This window comes from Triturus cristatus, chromosome 6, assembly GCF_964204655.1.
Source record: "Triturus cristatus chromosome 6, aTriCri1.1, whole genome shotgun sequence".
Taxonomy (NCBI): Eukaryota; Metazoa; Chordata; class Amphibia; order Caudata; family Salamandridae; genus Triturus; species Triturus cristatus.
In genome coordinates, this window is record NC_140589.1 from 1911351229 (window position 1) to 1911375662 (window position 24434).

General features: G+C 49.2%; 1 protein-coding gene across 6 annotated transcripts in view; it reads right to left on the bottom strand.

Annotated features, from left to right (window-relative positions):
- Window positions 1-24434, bottom strand: part of LOC146822432 (uncharacterized) — a 179808-nt gene that overhangs the window by 26399 nt on the left and 128975 nt on the right. For 5 of the 6 annotated variants that reach the window (XR_014963299.1, XM_085613521.1, XM_085613526.1 and 2 more), the window contains one exon: window positions 4771-4908. The gene's annotated coding sequence lies outside the window, so the exon portion shown is untranslated. Of the gene's footprint in view, window positions 1-4770; window positions 4909-5595; window positions 5676-24434 lie in introns of all 6 variants that reach the window. The other variant, XM_085613524.1, reaches the window with a different exon arrangement.

Here is a 24434-nt window from a genome sequence, read left to right on the forward strand (position 1 = left end):
GAGGGAGGCAAGTAAAAAGTTGGGGAAAGACCACCCTACGACTGTCAGGCCTAACAGAGCCTTTTCCAGTGAATGGACCACGCAACACAGAGCATCACAATAACAGTGGGAAATATAATCAATTGCTGCAAGGGAGTCCTTTATACTATCAGAGAGCCCGTGATAGGACCCGGACAATAATCTGAGCATCTTTCACATAGTGTAACTCCAGAGATCAGAGGCTCTGACCAGAGCTACACAAGAAAAAAGAGGTTTACATCCACAATAAACACACTTTGGCAAAGTCAAGAAGTCTCACCTTTTCGACATAAAGGCTTTCCCAATGCTGCACAACATCGAGAAAGAACAAGCATTTGCAATGCAATAGGTTTCGCATTTGTTAGAGTTGGAGCTATAAGTGTAAATATAAATATGTTTTACTTATGCGTTTAGTAGTGGGTGGATGTGAAGGCAATTGTGTGATTTTCAATTAATTTTTTAAGCAAGCGTTTCGATTGGGTTTCTGGTGTATGGTGCATACTGGGATACAGTTTAAAGCAATCCTGGATTTATTTTAGCAAATGAATACTATACAGTTAATAAGGACACGATGAGAATGCTTCACTACATAAAGGGAAATGCCAGGTATGGACATACTGAACCCAAGAGAATAAGTCACCTGATTATTTTATTTGTTGGTTTTTAATAAACGTTAAGCAGTATGATGGTGCTCATTTTACCTGGTTTTTAACACCCCGTTGAATGTCTGCTATGAATCTGGTGCGATTATCCCTAGAGGCCACAACAAGCAGGATAAAGAGAAATTTCAAGGTTGTAACTGGTAGGTTTGTGCACAGACTAATGAAACATAGCTAGAGGTAGTAAAGATAGGATGAGCATGGAGACAGAACCCTGGGGATGCACTGAATGCATAGGCACGGGGAGCAGAGACACAATGAGCAGGGCTACAGTAGACTATGTGGGCTGAAGCAGAAACAGGAATTACAGGTTATGAAGGCAGCCAAAGGGGGTGCATTTGGGGGGGGGGGGGTGGACACACACACATTGGAGCACAGGGTATCAACCAGGCATAAGGTAAGAAGAGGGGTGTTAGAATCCGGGTTCTCTGGTTGGCACAGGTAGGTACTTGTGTCAAGCAGGGAACCTTTCCTCTAGTCAGGGTAAGGGGGTACACTCCAATAATAACCCCTGCTCACCCTCTAGGTAGCTTGGCGCGAGCAGACAAGGCGTTCTCAGGGCGTTTAGGTTAAGCATTTGTAAATACCCCCACAGTAATACAGTGACCCTCCACAAATTGACTCCACACAGGATATATATCACAGGATATATACTTTATATAGAATTATCAGGCTTAGCACAAGACCAAAATTACGTTTAAGCAGGCCACAATACTTATTTTCAAAGAGTTCTTAAGTTCTAGCGTAATTTTAAAGTTCTGTGCGCTTCGTTCCTGTCCGTACGCTTCGTACGTGTTAAAAACTGCTTGGGAACGGGTCTCACACACATTGTAGGCGCTTCGGGATGAAGCGTACACCCTACGGTGCGAACAGGCACAGTACCTTTACTTGATGAGTTGTCACGGATGCTGCGCTGACATCAGGCGCGATGTACGGTGCGTTGTCCTCCTGGTGCGATGCGTACTATGGTACGTTAGACCTTGGGCGTGCAGGGCTTCAGGGGACGGTGCGTAGGTACAGTGCATTCAAAGTTAGTCGCGGCGTTCGTGCCGTACCAGGAGATCGGCAATCTTGATTCGAAGCGCAGGATACAAGCGAACAGTACGCTCCGCACAGGGTAGACGTATGCAACTATCGTACGCACCGCAGCCTTTCCAAAGCAGGGGAAAGGAGCGTACGCCGGCAGTACGGTTCGTAGGGGGTTGCGAGCTGGTACGGTGATGTCCTTCAGTTACGGTGCGAGCTACGGCTCGTAGGGGCAATTACTCGCGTTGCTTGGGCTGGCAGTACCTTCCTTCGCGGTGCGAGCTACGGCTCGTAGAGGGGCCGAAGATGCGTTGTTCGTGCCGGACAGCGGGATATCAGCTCACAGGGAGTACGCTGCGATCAGCAAGACGTACACAGCAGTTCGAAGCGAAGATGTGAGGAAAACGGTCCGTTTTCCTCAGAGATTCAACGGCGGTGAAGTCCACTGTTCCTGGGACTTCGTTCAGGGGGCAAGCTCACTCACAAGCCCTTGGAGATCTTAAGCACAAGTCAAATAAAAGTCTTTGGGGTCTTTTCTTCCTCTCCTTCAGCAGCAAGGCAACAACTGCAGGCCAATCCCCCAGGTCAGAGACAGTACTCCTCCATGCAGCTTTCCCGGTTCCTCCTCGTCGGACAGAGGTTTCTTCTTGGCAGGACAGGATCTAATTTCTTGGGAGCAGGGCTCCTACATTTATACAGCAATTCTTTTGTTCTGCCAGGCCAGGGGAGCCCTTGCCTAGTCCAGTCCGGTTTCTGAACACTTTGTTTATGCGATGCAGGCTGCTTCTTTCAGGGTGCAGGGCAGAGCCATCAGACGCTCCACAGGGGGCGGAGCCATCATTGTGTTTGCAGAGCACAGCCCTATTCAGAGTCCAGGTGTACTCCTCCCACCCATCTATCTGCCAATCTTCCTATTCACCACCAGGCTACCTAGCCCTGCCCATCTGGGTTTCCCCAGCCCTGTCACTCACACAAGCCAGAAAGCAGATACACATCACGCAGAGGCGGGCTGAGATGTTTAGGCAAGCAAAGGCCAACTTTCTAAAAGTGCCATTTGCAAACGCAGAATAATAAAATAAACCTTACTAAAAGATGTACCTTATTATTCTGAGTTCAGGCATACTAAACTCGAATTTCTACCATGTTCCCTGGGTCTGTTAGGATCATAGAATGTAACAATTCTGACAGCCCGTTCTGGCCTATGGGAACAGGTAGCCTTGCAATAGTGAAAAACGAAAATGGCTGTAATTCACTATTAGGACATGCCACACACACCAGGGCTTGTCCTACCTTATGCTTACAATACACCCTGCCCTTGGGCCTACCATAGGGGTGACTAATATGAAGTTAAGGGAAGGTTTAGGGACTGGCAAGTGGGTGCACTTGCGCAGTCAGCATGACAGTACCAGACTGCATGCAGGTTCTGCAATGGCAGACCTAGACACATTTTACCAGGCCGCTTCTGTGGGTGGCACAACCAGTGCTGCAAGCCCAACAGCGGCATTTGTATTTACACACCCTGGCACTCCTGGTGCACTTTACTGGGGTCTGATAGTAAACCAGATAAGCCAATCATGGAATCCAACCAACAGATACACTTTACATAGGGAGCACTTGCACTGTGGCACTGGTTGGCAGTGGTACAGTGCTCTGAGCGGCCAACACCATAAAAACACATGAGGCACAGCGACAAAAAGTGGAAGGGAGACTTACGCCAAGTTGCCAGGTCTAACACGTGTCCCCTCCAGCTGAAAAGTGGGGAGAACTACCCTACCCCAAGGAATTCCTCATCACTAAGGCGGAAAAATCTGGACAGACCGTCCGCATTGGCGTGATCTGTACCAGGGCGATGTTCCACCGTGAAATCCATACCCTGTAGGGAAATGGACCTCAACAGCTTTGGATTTTCACCCCTCATTTGCATCAACCATCTGAGGGGCCTGTGGACTGTCTGAACCCGGAAGTGAGACCCAAACAGGTAGGGTCTTAGCTTCTTCAGCGCCCAGACCACAGCAAATGCCTCATGCTCAATAGCACTCCATCTTTGTTCCTGTGGTAGTAACCTCCTGCTAAGAAAGGCTACAGGTTGATCTAGGCCCTCTTCATTAATCTGTGAAAGAACAGCCCCCACACCATGCTCTGAAGTGTCTGTCTGAACGATAAACTCTTTGGAGAAGTTGGGAGCCAAAAGCACAGGTGCCGTGCACATAGCAGCTTTCAGGGCCTCAAAAGCTTTCTGACAGGTGTCAGTCCAAATCACATTCCTGGGATGCTTCCTTGAAGTCAGCGCTGTCAAGGGGGCAACAATGTTGCCATACCCCTTGACAAACCTCCTATAGTACCCGGTGAGACCTAGGAAGGCTCTCACCTCTGTCTGGGTTTTGGGCGACTCCCAATTCAGGATGGTTTCTATCTTGGGTTGAAGGGGTGCCACCTGGCCACTCCCAACTTGGTGCCCCAAGTACACCACTGAACCCTGCCCGATCTGGCACTTACTCGCCTTGATCGTGAGGCCTGTGCTCTGAGCGGACAACACCATAAAAACACATGAGGCACAGTGACAAAAAGTGGAAGGGAGACTTACGCCAAGGTGCCAGGTCTAACAAGGAGGATGAACACCCGTCAAGGCACAGAAACTGGGGTTGCATGCAATGGACACACAGTGGGAGCGAAGGTGACTAGTGAGAGCATATTGCAGGGATACAGTTAGCACATACAGCTGCAGAAAAACCAAAGTGATGTATCTCTGTGAGAACCCATTAGGAGGTAGCAAAGAAGTGTCCTGAATTTTTACTCTTATCGTCCTAAATTTACACCAATGACAGTTGGTCACCTAGCTGATAGAGATGCTTAGAGTGCATTGGTGGGCCAAGGAGAAGGGGCAAAGGCTAGTGCCCGAGAGGAGGGAAAGGAAAGGTAAGCAGAGTGCTTTAGGTGAAGGAGACAAAGAAAGTGCTCAGGGGAGAAGGGGCAGTGAGGATTGCTTCAAAGGAAGGGCATTGTAAAAGAAAAACCCAGCGCTGGTAAATCGCATTCTCAATGACATGGAGTCATCATGTAAACCTACCTGGTCAGTAAAGCCTTTGAGGGTGGAGCCATGCCAGGTTTTCACAATATCCACCTGAATCTTATTTACATGCGCTAATGAAAATGGGAACCAGAATGGGTGCGTAGTCTGGCCGTCATCAACCTGCGTTGGGTGACCCTAATATATAAACAATTAGAAAGCATTATCACTATGCTTCCACAAGAAGAGCAGGCATCGGTTTGATGCTAATAATCATATCCAAAATTAAACTCACATTTATAAAAAATAAATGCTCTCTAGCTAGGAAGGCATGTGTTATATGTATTGAATGACTAGATTATTGTCTTATTAAAAATACAAACATTTTGAGAAGACAAGCTGCCTGCCGAGAGTGCTGGTTATTCTTTCCTCCTCAAGTGTCACACATGGCTTGCCAGTCAGTCAATTTGGTCTTTCTTTCGATTAACAAAATCATTAAAGACATCGTATATCAATAATTCAAAGTCTAACAAGTTCATATAAAACCGTTTGTTGCATTCATAAAAACTTGTAGCAAAAATAGATCCCAAGAATAAAACAGCGTTAAAACAAGTCGAGCAAGATAAATATCAATTTACATGAGCCACTAGTGTGCCACATAAGGGGGCTTTCACAATTTGGAAAACTACAACACTCGCTTTTTAATTAGAAGGAGAATTTATATAAATGAGCAGTAAGATTATGTGATTATAAACTTATATGTATTAAAGCTATTGTTAAAAAAAAGTTGTCAAGACCATGGTGCCCTCAATTTTTGCTCAAATGAACTTCATCCATCCCAAAAATGTAGCAACGGCAATCGATATGGGCTCACATGTGTCTGACCTTAGAATCCTTGGCGCCTCTACGCCCGACCTTGTGCAGAGTATTGAACAGATTGGTTTGAGCCATCTCTTCCTGGGAAGCTGGGAAGCGGGGCAAACAAACAGAACATGTGCTATTGTTTCCTTCTGTAATGGACACACAGTGCATTTGTCTTCATTCATGGAGTGCCATTTGCAAGTGAAGAATTTAATAGGAGGGGAACTGTAGGAACCTGGGGTCACCAGGCCCTATAGGCGGTAGCGTGGCACGAGCCGGTCGGGCAACCAGAGGGCTATGTGTTAAGCAACCATACACCACACGCTTCTCATGGACTAGAGTCACACACAATAAGGGACGCCACACCGTTTAAATTATGCAAATACTTCAAGTTTATCCAAGTATAGCTGGTCAGATGCAGTTCAGGAAATAACAAGGTAATACATGAATCATAATACCATTGTGACATTACATTCGACACTCTGGGTGATATCTATGCAGTGCCTAACCTTGTTCTAGCGCCGTGCGCGCTTACGTAAAGTCTTTCCCTGAACCGGCCGTCTAACTAAGCGTAATACTTGGAAGGGGACACATTGGGTTCACTTAACATGGCGCCTGTAGAACTGAGCGCTCCTCGTGATCACGGGCCTCTAGTACCGTGAAGCAAGGCATATAAACATAGCGCTACGCGCAATCAGTTGCATGTGGATACGTTTGCGTAGAACATTTAATACATCGCGTGACTCGTAATCAGTCGCATGTCATTACCTTTGAGAAGAGCATATAACACAGTGCGCTACTCGCATTCCTGGGCAGGTAACTACTTTCGAGCAGAGCATACAACACAATGCGCTACTCGCATTCCTTGGCATGTAATTACTTTCGAGCAGAGCATATAACACAATGCGCTACTCGCATTCCTTGGCATGTAATTACTTTCGAGCAGAGCATATAACACAATGCGCTACTCGCATTCCTTGGCATGTAATTACTTTCGAGCAGAGCATATAACACAATGCGCTACTCGCATTCCTTGGCATGTAATTACTTTCGAGCAGAACATGTAACACAGTGCGCTACTCGCATTCCTTGGCATATAGTTACTTTCGAGCAGTGCATATACCACATGGGGTTACTCGCCGTCCCGGTCCCTCCGGCTGAGGAAGCAGAGTCGGTGGCGTGAAGCGCCACACGAGAGTAATGTCTGTCAGTACTTTGAACGGCTTCCAGCGGGGAAGATTACTGGACTTGAGGAGCGAGTCCCTATGCTCCGGTGCAGTTCACAGAGCACCGCGCTCAGTAACACAGGAGGGGGGACACGGACAGGATCCCTCGGCGGGGTCTCTCCGTCGCGCAGGCAGGGGAGGGGATTCCCACGGAGGGGACGACCCAGGCCAAGTGCGGTGTGGTTTCCAGACCAGCAGGGGGCGCACCAGGGGGGATCTCGGCCTCCGGGCTTACCTCCGTCTCGGCGTCAGCAGGCGTCCGTCCTCACGACGTTGGGGGAACTCGGCCCCGACCTTGCGCTTCTCCTCACACGGCTGCGACGGCAGCGACGGGGCCCCGGACTTCGCCTGGGCCTCGCGACACAGCAGGGCACTCTCCCAGGCCTCCAGGCCGCGGCGGTGAGCGCGCTGGCTTCGTCGTCGCAGGGGGGGGGCTCAAATTAAGGATGGGGATATGGTGCTCAGCGGAGCACGCTGCCGGGGGTCCCAGACCAGGGCAGGGAGCGCGGGGGTCACAGCGCTAGTACCTGGTCGATCCCCGGTGGCTTGGCAATCGGCTTAGTATTTTGTTCACTAGGGTAGCTTGGACACGCAGTCTCAGCTCTGGCATTCAAGGCTTACAGCTCGCTCTTGTCATGCAGTCTCAGTTCTTAAAGTTAGGTTTCAGTTCTCAGTGGACAGATGAAGTCTTTTGGCGCAGATGTATCTGGCGCCCTTAAGGGGTTCTGTTACAGGGGTAGGGATGGAGAGGGCGACTAGGTCCTTCCTAGTCAGGCTGGCAGAGAGTCTCTGGGTCCTCCTACTACTGGGCAAGATCAGTGGGATTCACAGGGCACCTCACTCACTTAAGAGGCAGTACCTAAATCCTGTCACTCTCAGAGGCATAAGTCCCTGGCTAGGCCCTACCGCCTACACTCCTGGTGGATTCTTCCAGCTCTGCTTCACCCCAATGGCCAACTCCCCACAAAAGTTTCCCTCCCACTCTTAAGTAGCCCTAGGTCAGGTGACCTCTAGCCAAGGCGGCAAAAGTAAAACCCCACCTCCCTTCTAGAAGGTTCCAGCATATTCCAGGAACTTCCCCACTCTACCTATGGGACAAAAAGGCGGGCTGGTGTCGCAACATTGTTGTGGGTCCCAGCCAGCTCCTGGCAGCTAGGGTGCTACTATGAAAAACGACCACCCTGCAGTAGCAGGGGTCTGTGGCAGCCATCTTGGGCGAAGTAAGCACCTGCACCTTAACACTACAAAAACGAAAAAAATCAGGGAAAAAGGGCCAAGTCCAACATAACCCCCTTCCAGCCGAAAGCCAGGGTAGACCGATCAATGCCTTGATGGTCTTCCCTGCTTGGGGCGAGAAAAGGTGGACGCAGGCCCGCAACGGCAGGAGCACCCGCAGGTTCTCCGCCGCTCTGGAACCCAATGGTTCCCTAACAAACCTCCCTGGACCAACGAAACCACCCCACTGGGGCTCCCTAGCTAGTTGTGGCCAGGACCGGCCCCTGGGCCATCCAGATGTCTCTGGCCCGGGTGATCTCGCGGAGTGGGGGGCAGTAGCCCCAGGCCTGTAGTGCCTGTTGACCACTCCGGTCCTCCTCCTTGCAGTCCTAAACTGCCTCTGGTCCTTCCTCCTGGGGTCCACACCCTTAGGCTGACCAGCCTTCAGGGGCGAGGCTCTCCTCCCCCTAACTCTCCTTCTGGGGTTCCTCACCCTACCCTGCGAGGCACCCTCAGACCACCACTGTCTCCTCAGTACAGGGCCTTGACCCTTCAACTGATTCCTCAACCTAGGGTCTAAACCCTTAGGCTGAGCCGGTGCCCGAGGCGAGACCTTCCTCCCTCTGCATCCCCTTCCAGATTTCAGCACCCTCCTAACGGGAAAAGTACCCCTGGAAGTCAATTTCGGGGGGACCCTGTTAGCAGAGGCCCCACCCGCCAGGTCAGGCAACCCCTGAGCCTGGCATCCCAGCACAGGATCTAAACCCTGAAACTGGGCCAACCCCAGAACCTCAGGCGCGCTGGTTACAGTCGCCCTGGGTCCTCCTGACACTAGGGGCTCCCCTGCACTGGATGGCACATCGGGACAGCCTAGGCTCCCAACCTGGGGCTCCCTTGCGGAACTCTCCAGGCCCTGAGACTGCGGTTGGGGCACCTCGGGACACCTCCCCGTCTCACGCCTTCCTATAGATAGGTCGTGAGGCCCTACAACCCTCTCTCCCTGGGACCTAGCTGGGCTATCTGCCACTTCTCCCACCTCGCTGGGTTGGGAGATCCCTGCACCACCCCCTTCAGGTTCACACCCCAATGCCTCCTCAGACACCCTAGTGATGTCATCCTGGGGTAAATAAAATTCTAGCTCCTGTGGAGCTTCCGGTATGCTGCCACCAGTGTCCTCACTGGACACACTCATCTGGAGGGCACGCAGCTCCAACTCCTTCATCCGAAGCTCGTGCGCCATCCTCCTCTCCTCCATTGCCCATTTCTTATTCTCTCTTTCCTGTTCCAGTTTGGCTAGTTCCCATCTTAATTGCCTCTCTTCCCTTCTGTCCTCATACTCCTTTGGAGACGTGCTCTTACTAGACCCTGTCCTACTACTGGCCCCAGAACGTCTCCCTGGGGGCACATTTTCAGACTCCTCTATGTTTACGATGTCTAGGACTTCTTGGGCGCTCTCCTCTTGAGGTGCATCTGGCGCCCCCTGTCCCTCATCCCCTCTCCCTTCTGGGTGGGCTTCTACCCATGCCCTAATGGCGGTACGGAGTTCCGGCGCTTTGGCCCTCCGCATCCCAGGCACCCCCAACTCCTGCGCGAACTCCCTCAGTTGCTTCACTGTGTACCCCTCGAGGTCAGCTAACCGGGATTCCATTCTGGCAGGTGGGGACCTAGACTCTAAGGAGAAAATTCCTAGGGTTTAGGCAACAGTTAGTGGCTAACCAGGTTTCTTGCACTCTCTACCTGGACAGTGGAACTAATGATCCAGCAACAATGGTTTCTGAGCTGTGGAACAAAAAATGTAGGATAGGCGTTTAATTGTGGCACCCTTCGCCTCACGGAAGGATGCTGTATGGTCACAAGTCCCAAGGATCCCACCGCTGCCACCAATGTAGGAACCTGGGGTCACCCGGCCCTATAGGCGGTAGCGTGGCACGAGCCGGTCGGGCAACCAGAGGGCTATGTGTTAAGCAACCATACACCACACGCTTCTCATGGACTAGAGTCACACACAATAAGGGACGCCACACCGTTTAAATTATGCAAATACTTCAAGTTTATCCAAGTATAGCTGGTCAGATGCAGTTCAGGAAATAACAAGGTAATACATGAATCATAATACCATTGTGACATTACATTCGACACTCTGGGTGATATCTATGCAGTGCCTAACCTTGTTCTAGCGCCGTGCGCGCTTACGTAAAGTCTTTCCCTGAACCGGCCGTCTAACTAAGCGTAATACTTGGAAGGGGACACATTGGGTTCACTTAACATGGCGCCTGTAGAACTGAGCGCTCCTCGTGATCACGGGCCTCTAGTACCGTGAAGCAAGGCATATAAACATAGCGCTACGCGCAATCAGTTGCATGTGGATACGTTTGCGTAGAACATTTAATACATCGCGTGACTCGTAATCAGTCGCATGTCATTACCTTTGAGGAGAGCATATAACACAGTGCGCTACTCGCATTCCTGGGCAGGTAACTACTTTCGAGCAGAGCATACAACACAATGCGCTACTCGCATTCCTTGGCATGTAATTACTTTCGAGCAGAGCATATAACACAATGCGCTACTCGCATTCCTTGGCATGTAATTACTTTCGAGCAGAGCATATAACACAATGCGCTACTCGCATTCCTTGGCATGTAATTACTTTCGAGCAGAGCATATAACACAATGCGCTACTCGCATTCCTTGGCATGTAATTACTTTCGAGCAGAACATGTAACACAGTGCGCTACTCGCATTCCTTGGCATATAGTTACTTTCGAGCAGTGCATATACCACATGGGGTTACTCGCCGTCCCGGTCCCTCCGGCTGAGGAAGCAGAGTCGGTGGCGTGAAGCGCCACACGAGAGTAATGTCTGTCAGTACTTTGAACGGCTTCCAGCGGGGAAGATTACTGGACTTGAGGAGCGAGTCCCTATGCTCCGGTGCAGTTCACAGAGCACCGCGCTCAGTAACACAGGAGGGGGGACACGGACAGGATCCCTCGGCGGGGTCTCTCCGTCGCGCAGGCAGGGGAGGGGATTCCCACGGAGGGGACGACCCAGGCCAAGTGCGGTGTGGTTTCCAGACCAGCAGGGGGCGCACCAGGGGGGATCTCGGCCTCCGGGCTTACCTCCGTCTCGGCGTCAGCAGGCGTCCGTCCTCACGACGTTGGGGGAACTCGGCCCCGACCTTGCGCTTCTCCTCACACGGCTGCGACGGCAGCGACGGGGCCCCGGACTTCGCCTGGGCCTCGCGACACAGCAGGGCACTCTCCCAGGCCTCCAGGCCGCGGCGGTGAGCGCGCTGGCTTCGTCGTCGCAGGGGGGGGGCTCAAATTAAGGATGGGGATATGGTGCTCAGCGGAGCACGCTGCCGGGGGTCCCAGACCAGGGCAGGGAGCGCGGGGGTCACAGCGCTAGTACCTGGTCGATCCCCGGTGGCTTGGCAATCGGCTTAGTATTTTGTTCACTAGGGTAGCTTGGACACGCAGTCTCAGCTCTGGCATTCAAGGCTTACAGCTCGCTCTTGTCATGCAGTCTCAGTTCTTAAAGTTAGGTTTCAGTTCTCAGTGGACAGATGAAGTCTTTTGGCGCAGATGTATCTGGCGCCCTTAAGGGGTTCTGTTACAGGGGTAGGGATGGAGAGGGCGACTAGGTCCTTCCTAGTCAGGCTGGCAGAGAGTCTCTGGGTCCTCCTACTACTGGGCAAGATCAGTGGGATTCACAGGGCACCTCACTCACTTAAGAGGCAGTACCTAAATCCTGTCACTCTCAGAGGCATAAGTCCCTGGCTAGGCCCTACCGCCTACACTCCTGGTGGATTCTTCCAGCTCTGCTTCACCCCAATGGCCAACTCCCCACAAAAGTTTCCCTCCCACTCTTAAGTAGCCCTAGGTCAGGTGACCTCTAGCCAAGGCGGCAAAAGTAAAACCCCACCTCCCTTCTAGAAGGTTCCAGCATATTCCAGGAACTTCCCCACTCTACCTATGGGACAAAAAGGCGGGCTGGTGTCGCAACATTGTTGTGGGTCCCAGCCAGCTCCTGGCAGCTAGGGTGCTACTATGAAAAACGACCACCCTGCAGTAGCAGGGGTCTGTGGCAGCCATCTTGGGCGAAGTAAGCACCTGCACCTTAACACTACAAAAACGAAAAAAATCAGGGAAAAAGGGCCAAGTCCAACAGGAACCCACACTAAACTGATGGTATAATTTCCTATTGTTAGGTACAGTAATGAAATCCCAATAGCATTCATACTTGTGCTCTTGTTTATGCTCCAGAAATTCCCTCGGCAGCGTAGGCCTTGTTAGAGTTGAGAATCGCTTCAGCATAATCATGTTCCAGCAGGCAGCCTTAAATTCTTTCTTAGATGGAAAAAGGTTTCCTGCGGGATTCTCCCATAAGCTACTCATCCCCATATCATTCAGGGTATCTTTTAACCTTCTTAACCAGGTGATCTTATATGAGCTTATAACAAAGCGAGACCTACCCCGGGAAAGGAATAATAATTAAAATTTATTTGTGCTCTAGGTACCCAATACTTGTAGTGCCTATCTCACTCACACCCTCTGGTGTTTCTGCCACTGAAATGGAAAAACTACTGTTATCCACAGCCCGTGTCTGTTCTTACAGGCTGTGACAACGACAAGCTCCTAGGTGTCAATGTGTTTCCCTACACTATTGTGCTGTAAAAACCTGCTAGTGGTAAAGGTGTGATAGGCCGGCAGTGCCTCACGGAAGCAGCCCCAACGAGGTTTGTGTAGACAGGTACTCGCCTACTACCTCCCGTTATCATCATCGGCTACTGCCGCCCAAACAGAAACAGAAAAGGAGGAAAACGATGAGGAGTGCTGGATCCCTCATGCTAATCCTAATAACTAGTGTCTAAAGGGCAAACTATATAGTGACATGGGTCTAGTAATCTAAAGAAAAAGAGGAAATGTCGATCCAACAGCGGGGGGACTGAGTCTGATCAGGACCCAAGTCACTCCAATTAAAACCGAGCAGCACTACACTGGCTGTGTAAAACTTTATTCTATGCTGTGTCGCTGCTCATTAAAACCAACATGTTTCGTTGCCCAATTAAATTTAGCGGCAACTTCTTCAGGGCTAGGGTCGACTGGTCTCTCTGCGTCGCTAGTGTAGACCAGCGATTACTTTGTCAGCACCATCATAGATGATGTCTGTCAGCATACCTGAACCTTTGGTATGTGTGAATATCTGTGGTATCTTAAAAAACCTGGACTGCTTGTTCAGAGGCTGCGGAACCGCGTTTCTCGTCAGCCTGCACGTCAGGTATTAACTCATCCTCCATCCTCCAACCTATGATGGTGCTGACAAAGTAATCGCTGGTCTACACTAGCGACGCAGAGAGACCAGTCGACCCTAGCCCTGAAGAAGTTGCCGCTAAATTTAATTGGGCAACGAAACATGTTGGTTTTAATGAGCAGCGACACAGCATAGAATAAAGTTTTACACAGCCAGTGTAGTGCTGCTCGGTTTTAATTGGAGTGACTTGGGTCCTGATCAGACTCAGTCCCCCCGCTGTTGGGTCGACATTTCCTCTTTTTCTTTAGATTACTAGACACATGTCACTATATAGTTTGCCCTTTAGACACTAGTTATTAGGATTAGCATGAGGGTTCCAGCACTCCTTATCGTTTTCCTCCTTTTCTGTTTCTGTTTGGGCGGCAGTAGCCGATGATGATAACAGGAGGTAGTAGGCGAGTACCTGTCTACACAAACCTCGTTGGGGCTGCTTCCGTGAGGCACTGCCGGCCTATCACACCTTTTTTGGTTTTGGTTTTGTACTTTTGCCTTTACCACTAGCAGGTTTTTACAGCACAATAGTGTAGGGAAACACATTGACACCTAGGAGCTTGTCGTTGTCACAGCCTGTAAGAACAGACACGGGCTGTGGATAACAGTAGTTTTTCCATTTCAGTGGCAGAAACACCAGAGGGTGTGAGTGAGATAGGCACTACAAGTATTGGGTACCTAGAGCACAAATACATTTTTATTATTCCTTTCCCGGGGTAGGTCTCGCTTTGTTATATGGTCCTGAGAGGGGGGCTACCTACCCTTTGACCCCCTAGGCTCCCTTTTTTGAGGATCTTATATGAGCTATCAGCCCCCCTGGTTTCAAGAAGTGCTTGGGCGTACAGGGACAGTTCAGGAGTAACCCAGAGCCTCCTCCAATATGCCACGGGTCTGTAGTGAGCTATATCCTCGATTTTATGGCAGCCCAAGTCTAGATAAAGAGGCATCAAAGGTGTTGATTGTGGGAGACCTAACAGGGCCCTTTGGTTTAGGCAGTAATCAAGGGTGCTAGATCCTCAAAGCCCCACAAGTCCGCCCCATATAATACAGAGGTGCCGATTTTGGTTTTGTAAATCTTTATAACAGGCACCACTGGCTTTGTATAGGAAAGTCTCTGCTCCTTCATGAGTACTCCTGTCAGTTGGGCGTGTTTAAGAGCCAGCATATCGATCTGGGGTTTCCAATTTAGTTTTCTTCCCAACGTGATTCCCAGTAAAAACGTCAGTCTGCTCTAGTTGATCCTTGTTCATTGAGACACTCCCTTTGATGACTTCACGGTTGTGGAGAACCATAAACTTGGTCTTCCCCACATTTACCACAAGGTCATGATCGTGGCAAAATATCTCAAACCTAGTTCAGTAGTTCAGTAAATCTTTATTTCGATGGTTAAAAATCATCATAAAAATACATTTGGTATAAATTTCATATAATTTACATTTCTGAACTCCATTAGAATAAAAGCAACACCAGACCAGACTGATACAATTCGTACAAAGGGGTAAAAATATTATATATATCAGTGCTTAATCCCTTGTGTTCCTTAACCTTACTGCTACTTTCAAAAAGCTTATCACTGAACAGTATCATTTGCTCTTTGAAGAAACAGTAATGCGGATTTAGCCTGACAGAATTTTCCCTCTCTTAAAAGATCAACCAAGAACGTGCGCCGAGGGATACGATAAAAAGGACACAATAATACAAAATGAAGGGTGTCCTGCGGAGACATATTGTCGCAGCCACCCTTCTGCTCAATAGTTACAGTAAAACCAGATGGATAAGATAAAATATTGGGTAACAAATTGAGCCTAAAACGACACATTAAAAACCTATCCTGTTGATTATACATCAGAAATAAATATGGTTCCTTCCCCTCCCCGTTTTTGAGCAAACAATGAGCCGCTACTGAGCGCTTTAGTAATGCGGGGGCTGCTCTGTCAGTTTCCAGTTTTTCCAACAAAAGTTTTTTAATTTGTGGTTTCCGGGTCATAGACATTGTACACCGATTGCTAAAGAGAGTATGCTGGTCTATATAGACTAGTGTTGTTTTGACATATTTCAGCCATGGGATTTGCATCCCCTTATCCCTTTGCAAACAATCTGTGACAATTTCCCTACTCAGTTCCGCCTCAGGGTTGGCCCAAATTCTGAGCCATGCCATAACCGGCCTAATCTTCACCTGGTCTGTAATGTATGGGATCCCACGTTCTAAATGTGCAATTTCCGCGGGTGTAGACTGTGGGATCTTTAGGATTCTACGGAGAAATATATCTTCCTCTTGCTGTAAATGTTTAGCATCCCTAAAGCCCCACACCTCAGCTCCATACAATGCCTTTGCGGTACTTATTGAGCTGTATAGACTCATTACTTGTTCCGGGGACCAACGTCCCAACCTGCGAGCAAAATTTAATATCGCACCATTTGAGAAAACCAGTTTAGTACAACGTTCCTCAATCAATGAGTTAAACTGGATCTTACCATCAAATAGAAGGCCTAAATAGGGAAAAGTACTAACAATGCCCATCTTGTGCGTCCCTATTCTGAATACACATTTCTTAGTAGGCCTTTTGCCTGCAATCATCGCAAATGATTTGCTCAAGTTCACTGACGGATCTAAATTGTCCATGAACTTTACAAATCCATCGATGAGCGATTGTAGACTTCGTGGAGTACAACAGTACCGGAATTTGACGCTTCCCTACTTTAGGACAATCTACAGACTGGGCAATAAGGCTTGTCTCAAGATCATCGATATACAATGAGAACAAAAAGGGAGCGAGAATACACCCTTGCCTTACTCCGCTAGTACACGGAAATGGGGCAGTAGTATTCCAATGTAACTCTCTATGAGGCCCGGGTCTATTCCCAAATTGTTCATCATTATCCACAGTTTGTTCCTATTTACGTTATCAAAGGCCGCAGCCAGATCCATAAATCCCATATAGATGGAGCCGCTGCTAGCTTTAGTGTATTTGGCAATCAATAAATATAGATTTAAACATTGATCGCTAGTCGATTTTCCCGCTCTAAACCCATACTGTGTATCGGCTATTATAGAATGCTCCTCTGACCAAGTCATAAGACGGTTTAAAACCACCCGTCCAAGTATTTTGGCTGAGACATCAATCAGCGATATCGGTCTATAGCATTGGGGGTTGTCCCTATTCCCTTTCTTAAAGATAGGGACAATTAGTGCAGTAGACCAAGATCGCGGGAGTCCTGATTTAATTGCCGCATTTAACACCCTCGTCAAAATTGGCGCCCACAGGTCGATGTTACTTCGATATAGATCTGGGGGTGTATCGTCGGGCCCTGGGGCTTTATTCGGTGTCAACCCTTGGATTGCCTTAATAACCTCACTTAGTGCGAGATCTATTTCCAGACTCGAACCTAGTAAGGGCTGACTGCAGCCCCTTCTGGGTCTTGGAAATTATCAGAGTGTCGTCCGGAAATATTAGTAGTGGTATCTTCATGCCTGCCAGGTAAGGGGCATCTGTGGGGTAGAGTAATACTGCACGACCTTGTTAATGAATAGAGAAAACAGGGTAGGTGTGAGAACACACCCCTTACGGACCCCCTTTGAAATGGGGAACTTGTCCGTAAACTTCCCCATTTGTTCCCCAGCGAACCTGAGCGAAATTGGAATCATGTAGGGTGATTAGGATAGGCAGTATTCCCATAAAAGCTCTCCACGTTTTTGCACGGCGCACCAAGTCGAAAGCTGATTTAAAAATCGATGAAGGCTGCGTACAATGTACCCCCTTCTATATTAACCACCCGCAAGTAAATAATCATGAACCTAAAAACCTGGTCTATAGTGCCAGTATGTGGCCAAAACCCTGCCTGTAATGGTGACACAATCTCGGTTTCATATATCCACGTCTGGATTCTACAGAGTAACAGCCTGGCTATGATTTTTTGGATGCAGTCAATGAGGCTTATTGGCCTATAGTTCCCAGGTTTAGATCGAGCCCCCTTTTTAAAAAAAATCGGGATGATCTCTGCTCCAGACCACGTTTCCGGGATGGGGGCGCCTCTAGCTATAGCATTAGCTAGTAGCTGAAGATAGGTCACCCAATTATCCCCATCGTGCATAAACAGATCCGCTGGTATGCAATCTAGGCCAGGAGCCCTGCCTTTCGGGATTAATTTGAGGGCATTTTGGACCTCTAACCTAGAAAAATGCAGATTGGCGGTAGGGTTGGACATAATGAATTGGTTGGTGCTATCATCACTAGCAGTAAACTGGCCCTCAAAATGTGAGGTCCATAGCTCGGGAGCAACAGAATTGGCGGGGGCTTGGTTTGATACGCCACTGCCCCATTTGACAAGATGCCAAAAGTTAGCCATATTTTTTTCCCTACTGGCCCTAAGCAGATCTTGACAATGGTTTTCATTCCAGGTCCTTTTGGCTCGAGTTAACGTTAGTTTGTACCCAGCCCTTGCCTTTCTAATGGTGTATATGTGCTTTAATCTAATGGCTCTTGATAGTGTCCTGTAGGCCTCTCTGCAGGATTTATTGTACCACGGGGCTGCCTTTGGGCAATGTTCTTTCCTAGATGTTTTTATCTTTTGAGTAAAATAAATGTGAGTTTTGTGAACAGCTCATTGTGAACCTGTAAAATGGTTGAATTTATGTCCTCCTGGGTATTGCCATTAAGGAGGGTGGCTGTCGAGCGCTCAACCAGCGCCTTCATCTGTTCTAGGTGCCCTTCATTAGCAATGACCTTAGCCCTTTTGAATCTCCTGGAGTCATTAGTGAGCTTAACTTCAACAACAGCCTTCACAGTCCCGTGGTAGTTGTAGATTGGAAGACCTGGAACCTGCAGTGATAGGACTAGGGGATTGTGGTCACTTTCAGTCCGTTCCTGTGCTGCCCTGTCTTGTAGGGAGTACCAGCACTCCAGGTTAAGAAAAATATAATCAATACGGCTGCTCCTCAACCCATTATTGAAAGTATGAGAGCCCCGTCTGTCTGACTTAGACCTCCCATTCACTGCCCCTACTCCCCATTCCAGGCATAACCCTTTCAGCTGTAATGCAGACTCAGTCCATCTTTTTATAGGCAGGAGATCAAGGGACAGAATGTGCCATTGTGCGTCCTCCTCAATACTGAGGTTGCCATCCTCGTGGTCAAGGGGCTCAAAGGTGCAGTTGAAGTCCCCTACTATTATCAAATTACTGTGTCCCCTGTGCTGATTTGAAAAGCTATCTAAGAGCGCCACTGTCCTAGAACCTCTACCCCCTGGGGTCCCTCTAGCATAGACATTGATAACCAATATATCCGGAACATTAGCCATCCGGAGTCTGCTGATTATTATATCCCTACTGTCGATCTGGACTTCCTCCACTTTGTAGCCTGCTTGCGGTCTGACCCAGAAGACGAGTCCCCCTATGGGTCTACCCCTCTGTCCCTCCATGGACGGTTTATTAAAAATGAAGGAACCCTGGGTGATAAGTTTGTTCTAGTGCCCAGGTTTCCTGAAATGCCCAAATGTCGTGGCTGTCAATAAATGCTGACCATTCAGATGAGGATTTTTTAGAAGAAAAACCAGCATTATTCCAACCAACTAATGATAAATTTGGTTTATTTGGCCCTTGATTTGGAATGTTGGGAGTAATCAAGGGGTTGGGAGCGTAGGCATTATCCAAATCAATCGCACCAGATCCGCTAATGGGCATGGGAAACTCTGCTTGAAGAGATGTAAATGGTCCACCATCACTGCACTACTCCTGTCCACCCTACCTTGTCCTTTGTCCCCCGATATGTCAATGCCTCCCACATATCCTACCCCTACCTGTTTAGTGTTCCTGTTTGGAGTAAATTCCATGATGTTCGTAGAATTAGGTTCTAAAACGTTATCACAAATTTCCCTTAGAACGTATGTGCCTGTGGAGGATAGACCGGTATTAGAACCAAGTCAATCAATGTCATCTAAGGAGGCAAAAATGTAAAAACGGTTATATGTAGGGACTGAATAATTATGTTTACCGTACACTTGTAATACCACCCCGTGTGCTGCACCTGAAGGTGGGTGATGAAAAAAAGCCTAGCGGGGGGATGTAATATCATTTGTCTTGATTTCCTGCCCTTTCCATAATATGTTGAACCAGACCCGGAGACCCAAAACTTAGAACCACACAGTCCCCAGCCAGGGACTTGTGTGATTTACCGATCCATGGTACCTTTCGAGCCATTTTAAAATTGCAGAAGAGGTCTTGCTTTATACTTGTCCCATTCGTCAACAGATGTAGTGCCCTGTTCCTCAATGTAGACCAGTGTTCCCGCTTGGTAGACGGTAACACTGGGACATTGGCCAAGACAACTGTGTAGGGTGTCGAGTCCGGAGGGAGATGTAAGGACATGTTGGCATTGGTATTGCTAATAGCACATTGCAGGGGAGCCCAAATACATGAATCACCCACTGTCTGAGCTAATGGAGGAGGTACACTGCTATGAGTGGGATGCAGTGATAGGTTGGCCACAGATACTGTAGCTGCGGGGGTTACGGGGCAATGAACAGTATTTGTGAGTTCCCTGGTGTGTGATACACTCACCAGCTGGGAGTCTGTCCCTTCCCACTGCCGCACATTGGGATTGGTTAGCAGGGTGCTCGAAATACACTGCTCTATTTTAGCCAGCCTTCCTTCTATCAGATTCAATTTGTCTAAGAGCGGGTTGATCAGGGCTAGGAGTTTGTTTTCTATCCGTGTTCAAAATGCAGCCTCAGTTGGGCATGATAATAGGTCAGTTATTGCAGAAGTGGAGGTGGTTATACAAACATTGCTGGGAAAAGTATTGGTCTTTAAACTTGCTTCTCTCCCATTTTCACCCGCCTTACGTTTGGTTGCTCTAGGTACCTGCTGGTTGGATTCGATGGGACCTCAGGCTTACCTTTATTTTGAAGGCAGTCCCCCGCGGACCAGACTAGTCTTCTGGCTCCTCGTGTGTACCATGGGGGTCTCCGAGGTGTGGGCTGTGCTCCCCAAGATGGAGAATGGAGAATGTGGTGGTGCCAATGACATCTGGCTAGACAGTGGATTTACATAATCGGTGGCAATGCAGTCAGGGAGAGACGATGGCGCTGTACCACTAAGGGGTAGTTGGGGTTCCAGCGACAATCTGCGTTCGGTCAGCTGAATCTCATGAATCAATGCTGATTCAGCCCTAGAAAGGAACGCATCAAGTGTCTCCACAACACCAGAACCCACCCACGCCTTGCGCTTATTCATTATAGCCATAGCTTGTAATTCAGCAACAACAAGGATTGGCAGTTACAATGCTTACAGTGGAACATTAGGGGGGTGGTCCAGCCCAGGCTCTGCCAGTCTCTGACAGGCAGAGACGGGCCCACCCTTGGGCCGGGCTTTGTCCCGCACGCATCACGTGTTACGGGTGGAGTGGCACTGCTTTTATGCGCAGTGACCACGCCTCCCCCTCACTCACGGCAGGTGCGTTTTTAATGGTGCACCCTGGGGGTTGTAGTCTTCTCCCAGGGTGATCAGGCAGTTCCCAACGTGAGTGGCGGCGCACGAGCGTCCTGCGTGCCGAGAAACGGCAATAGAAGGTCTCCCAGTAGTGCGGATAGCAAGGTAAAACAGTGGCAGCTGTGAGAAGGTGGCCTGATATATGCTGTCCACTAGTTCTAGTGGGCACCTTGTATCAGTCCAAACAACCCCTTATGGTGAATGGTTAAAGACAACCTTATTTGAAAGCTATCCTAGTGGCAGCTATGGAGAGCAGCCTTCAGGCGAAGTCTTGAAGGAATGTAAAGCAGCTTGTTTTACCAGTCTTTAATCTCTTGAATGATCAAATGAAAAAAGACAACCACAACAGGTATATATTTAAAATATATGTATTTAGGTTAACACACACCCCGTCTAGTCTTTTAATGAGACTGGAGTTCAAAGTACTTAAGTTACAAGATAACAATCCTCAGTAATAGCACAAATACACGTTTGGGCCCTAGGGGTGTACCAAACCATATACTAAAAAAGTGGTATAAGAACCACGACTGGGATAGGCACTAGGCCTATAGCCTGTAGAATTGCTGGGACCCCAAGGAACCACCCAAGGTAGTGACACAGGTAAACACAACCGCGGGTCCCCATTATCTTCTATGGGCAAACATTTTTAAATTACGGACACTTCTAATCGAGTCAGGACCAAACCCTTTTGGACTTAAGAAGTTCTAGGGCTAGCACCCACGTGAGCACCGGAGTACTCGAGTTACCTCACCCAGGAAAGCCGGGTGCATAGGTGTCGGGTCGATTTCAATGGGAGCCTGTAAAGAACTGCTGCTGCCGTGAAGAGGAGAAGTGTCTGCAGAGATCCAAGCCTGGATCTGGGGTGGAAGGAACCTGAAAGCAGAGGGGGACAGAGTCTGGGTCACTTGCCAGTGACCTAGGGCAGGATGGACCAATACCCACAAATGTCGGGTGCTTCAGGTGAGTTGATGGGTGTCTTGTCTCTTCAGCCACGTGGTCCAGGAGGCGTTGACGAAGTCCATGAGCCGGACTTGAGCTGTCCCACAAAGTCTGTCGAGTGCTGCGGTGTCAGTGACCAGAATGGACCCAACAAACCATGGCAACGGTAAGTCACTGGAATTTAGAGAAAGGACTGCGGTGCAGACCAGCAAGGTCTGGGGGACTCACACAGCGAGGGTAAGTCAGGGTACGTCTGGGGCAACCAGGAAAGCCCAATCAGAAAAGGAGTTGCCTTCGTGGGGACCTGCTAGCCAACGGGCTAGTGATCGCGAAGGAGCCTCGAGCAGTCTCACTTTGAGCTGGCCCACGGGTCACTCGTGGAGTGGAGGCCAACAATCGTCGGTGCAGGAGGTGCTCAAGGCTGGGGTTACTCGCAGCCCAAAGCACAACTTCGAGGAGGACCAGGAAGATAGTGTTGCTGCAAAGGTTCACGGTGTCCAGGGGTCACGGTTCCACGTCACCCACTATAGCCACGGGCCTCAGCTTTGCTGTGGACTCATGGAAGGTGATGCAAAAACGTTGGCTTCCGGCGGGAGCTTCAGCGATGCAGACCAGTCAGTTGCTTCTTTGGTGCCTGCCAAGCAGGGGAGTCACTCCTTGACCCCAAGGGAGATCTCTTCAGTCTTCTAGTCAGGATAGAACATCGAAGGTCCAGGATGTACGTTGCAGAGTGTCGTCCAGGGTAATCTAAAGTCCTAGGGACTGGATTCCTATACTTATAGAAAGTTTAGGGGATGGACTAACTCTACGGTCCCACCTACGGGTGGGCCCAGAAGGAGGAGTGGTTACACCCATTTCCTTTGTCCAGTTTCGCGCCAGAGCAGGGGCAGGTAGCCCCTGCAACCGGTTTGAACTGGGCTATGCACAGGGACAGCAAACGTGCCCCTAGTGCAGGACTTCAAAGCACCAGAGAGTGCTCCCACCCAGCCCCAATACACATCTGCCTGTCTGGGGAGGTGGTCACACCTCCCTTCGACAGGAAACCTATTGTCGAGGCCTCCCCTGCCGGAGTTTCGGTCAGCAGCAGGAGGCCAGACCGGTGTCTGTTGCAGAGGCATCCATTTTGCGATGCCAGGGCTCAGGAAAGTCCTACCGAGTTTAGCCAGTGTGAACAAGTCTATCCCTCTAGAAGGGTGGAATGCTACCCCCGCCGCCAGAATTGGCGGCGGGGGTAGTATTCCAAAGTGTTTGACACCAAACACAATATGTTTTGATGCAGCCACCCCAAAGTTAGCATTTACCGCGAGGTTATAATGCACTTAAGAGTATATGGTATGGCTGTACCACAGAACAGCCATAAGGAAGCATTTCCGAAAGCTGCAGAGGGGCTAAGCTCATGCTTGGGCACCCTCTCACATAAAACCAAGCACTCTGCCTTCAGGATTGTCAAGGCCTGCCATAGGAGTGGCTTATAGGTTCATATGTGTCTGTATAGAGTAGTGCTATAGGTAGTCTATACCACTGCAAGGGGTGCAAGCACACCCTTACCCAGGCTGCAATAGCAGACCTGTGGTGCCATTTTGGAGTGCTTCCCAGGGGTGGCATAATATATGCTGCACTGGTAGGCCTCTGAGTTACCTATGTCCTAAGTACATAGTATACCATATACTAGGGGCTTATAAGGCACTCCAGAGTCCAATTGGATATGTACCCAATGTACATGAAAATCATTTTAGAGAGGAAGCAGCTAGGCTGTGGTCTCGATTAGCAGGGCCACAGCCAGACTAAGGTCGAAAAACAGTGAAACACCAGCAAAAAGTGGGGGTACCCATGTGAAGCAGCTAATCCTACAGCAGCCCATCCTACAGCAGCTAATACTAGAAAGGTCTCCCACGCCGCGGGGGGGGGGGGGGGGGGGAAGGCAGCGCTTTTATGCACGGTGACCACGCCTTCCCCCTCACTGGCGGCAGCTGCATTGTTGATGGTGCAGCCTGGGGGCTGTAGTCCTCTCCCAGGGTGATCAGGCAGTTCCCAACGTGAGTGGCAGCACAGGAGCGTCCCGCGCGGCCGACTGCCTGCAGAGCGGAAAAACGGCAATGGAAGGTCTCCCAGTGGTGCGGATAGCAAGGTAAAACAGTGGCAGCTAATACAAGAAAGGTCTCCCACTCTTGCCACTAATAGAAAAGTACCTGACTCCTGGAACTGGAAGGGATTTAGCGTATGACAACTCTACAGAGGGTTCATTTTACAAAGTTGAGTTTTTAACACACCAGTGGGGTATAAGAGGCCACTTCAGAGAACGGAGCATACTTCAGAGGTCAAAAGATGCGAACACCAGTGTGGCTGACTAAGACCCTCGTTTCAAAGGTCGTGCAAATTTAGCTGTGATAATAATGCTTATATAATCAAAGGATGGGGGGGGTAGGAGCGTTCTGGGGGCTCCACTCAGCTTCTGGATATATATCACTAAATCAAAAAGGAGTGGAGCCAAGAGGCCTCAAAGGATCTGGCACAAATATGTAGAAGACCCTCAACGGCCATTATCCGCCATTGGTATGTTTGTTGCCCTTGGTGTAATCTTGGCTGATAGCATCATCTTCGGGTCTTTCGTTGGACTCCACCAGGAGAAGATCCTGAAAAAGTGGTTAGGATCTAGTTTGTGCAGAATACAAAATTTAAAATGACCTCTTTATC